The following is a 2,969-nucleotide window of genomic DNA, read 5'->3' as shown; positions in this document are numbered from 1 at the left end:
TAAGTTCTATTATATGTTAATATATCAATACATTTATATAGCTATATCAAGTGATTCATATTGATACATTGATATTGGTATGTATATTTCAATAAATCTCCTATTTCTCTAGTATACTGAAAAGACATAAATTCTATGTCAAATAGTTTCCTACTGACTAATCAAGGCTTTGTAGTCCCTGATAAAGGAACTGTCCTATTTGTTTCCTTAACTAAAGTCTCCAACCCAGATACTGCTGGAAAAGTATCCATGGAAACAAAGATACATTGGCTTCCTTGATTTGAGTACTTGAATAGCACTAAAGTTGTTCAGTACAGGAGAACAATTTGGTTAAATTGAATCAAGCAAAACTTCTTTCTAAAATACTCAAATACACTTCAAGTGTGAAATAATAAGAAACTGTTACTAGAAAAGTCTGGAAATATTTTTTTAAGTGCTGAACTGATCTTATCTGCTAAAAATTAACTAACATTGTAATTAGATATGATTATTTTAACATTCTATCAGACTTCATTATCTAATATTTGATTTACTATATTAAGATCTATTGTGTTTTTTTTTTACTTTTTTAATGCTTATTTTTGAGAGAGGCAGAGTATGAGTGGGGGAGGGGCAGATTCAGAGAGAGAGAGAGAGAGAGAGAGAGAGAGAGAGAGAGAGAGAGAGAGAGAGACAGAATCCGAAGCAGGCTCCAGGCTCTTAGCTGTCAGCACAGAGCCTAACGCGGGGCTCAGAACCGCAAACTGTGAGATCATGACCTGAGCAGAAGTTAGATGCTCAACCAGATGAGCTACCAAGACGCCCCAAGGTCTATTTTCTTGAGTGAAATGTTTAACTTCTATGATATTCCTACTCAAATATAGCTTCAGGCTATCTGGCCATTGCAGAATAAGTTATAAAAATTTACATTGCCTCTTACAATACAATATTTTATATAATTATTTAGCTTTTTTCTTGTTTTTTTTTTTTTTTTTTTATATTTCAGCCATAGTGCCTTTGTGGTTTAATTATAGCTTGGGTGAATAATTTTTGTCTAATTATTTTTAATTTTTCTCTTTAATTTATGGTAGTTTCTTTTTCTCAAAATCTGTTACAAACATCTGCTAATCTCTGTTATACTAGTGCAGAGGCTAGCAATTGTTTCTATAAAGGTCTAAAGAGTAACTATGTTAGGCTTTCTGGGCGTTATGTTCTCTGTCATTACTTACTCAGCTTTGCTTTTTTAGCACAAATGTAGCCATAATGAGCATGGCTATGCTCCAGTGTAACCTGATTAACGAAGACATGCAGTGAGCTGGGCTTGGGCTGTGGTCCCCAATATGCCCACCCTTGTGCTAGATATGCATCAATTATTAAGCTTTTCATGTGAACTGCTCTGATATTCACATTAACTCAGTTTTAAGTTTCCGTCATTTCCCTTTTTACCATTGCTAGTGCTTTATATTTCAGACTTTATGCATTTTTTTTTTAATGATACCTACCTGGGTTGCCTGGGTGGCTCAGTCGGTTAAGCATCCGACTTTGGCTCAGGTCATGATCTCATGGTTTGTTACTTCGAACTCCATGAACTCCATATCAGGCTCTGTGCTGACTGCTCAGAACCTGGAGCCTACCCCAGAATCTGTGACTTCCTCTCTCTCTGCCCCACCCTGCTCAAGCTCGCTCTCTTTCTCTCTGTCTCTCTCAAAAAATAAATGTTAATATTTTTAGATAAAATCATCCCTACCTAAAATTTGCCTGTATTATACATGTGTATGCCTGGATCCCTCAGCTTTCATAGAACCAACTTTTGTCCTATGAGTGGATGCCAAATTATTGTTGCTTGGGGAGGGATTCATTTGAGGGACATCTTAATTTAGTCAGTGTTAAAGTCTCTCCCAAGTGTTTTTCTTTTATAGAGAGCCAGGGATGAGAAAATGGGGAGAAATATGTGTGAACAGAGAGTAGATTTGAGAATGGTTTACACCGAGTGAGGACAACCTGTTTTTCAGGAGAGGTCCTTGAGGAGAATGCATGCAGGTCTAGGCTAACGGTGGGCTGGTGGACCAAAGATGATGGCTGGGGAGAAGGACAGAATCCCAACCAAGGTTTATTTACCAAGCATTTTTTTCTACTTGATCAGTGGGAATGCATTTTGTTCCGGTTAATCAGTAGAAACAAGCAGTGAAGCTAATCATTTATGAGGCAAAGAATAGGAATCTGGAGGGTCTGTGCTTGGCCTCGTCATAGGGAATGAGGAGTCATGTGTCAACCCTGTCTAATTCACATAAGAATGGTGATTCTCTGTAGTAAGCCATCTTCTGGAACACAATGAGTGGAGGGATTTCATAACCTTCACTGTTTTCCAGGATCAGAGTGTTCAAGTAAAGTTCAACAAACTTCATATTTCTGAACAAATACAAAATACCCTATACTCATTGGAATCTAATCTTTTTTATTTAAAAAAATGTTTATTTTTGAGAGAGAGAGAGAAACTGCACAAGTGGCAAAGGGGCAGAGAGGGAGGACAGAGGATCTGTAGTGGGCTCTGCACTGACAGCACAGAGCCTGACGCAGGGCTTCAACTCACAAACTGTGAGACCATGGCCTGAGCCAAAGTCTGACTTCTGACTGACTAAGCCACCCACGTACCCCTGGAATCTAATCTTAAAATCAATTTTTAGATAAAGGCCTTTCTAAATACAATGACTTGTGACACAAAGAATCATAATTTTCAAAATTTAATATAAATCTCTAGAAGTGATCTATAGTTACATCAGTAGCTATTTTATATATGTAGATTCTTCAGTAACTGAATAGGCTTATGTATATTGACTGCTACTTATTCTTTAAAGAAATACTCATTTCTTACTTGACATTTTAGTTACAATTCAGATCTCTACAATCATGTTCTTTTTTTCCAGCTTACTTTTAGGGGAACCACCTTGTAGTTTTACTTGTAGAAAAAAGAACTATTTCCATTTGTTGTT

This window comes from Suricata suricatta, chromosome 4 (assembly GCF_006229205.1).
Source record: "Suricata suricatta isolate VVHF042 chromosome 4, meerkat_22Aug2017_6uvM2_HiC, whole genome shotgun sequence".
Lineage (NCBI taxonomy): Eukaryota > Metazoa > Chordata > Mammalia > Carnivora > Herpestidae > Suricata > Suricata suricatta.
The sequence above is the reverse complement of the archived record's forward strand: the minus strand, read 5'-3'. Positions refer to the sequence as shown.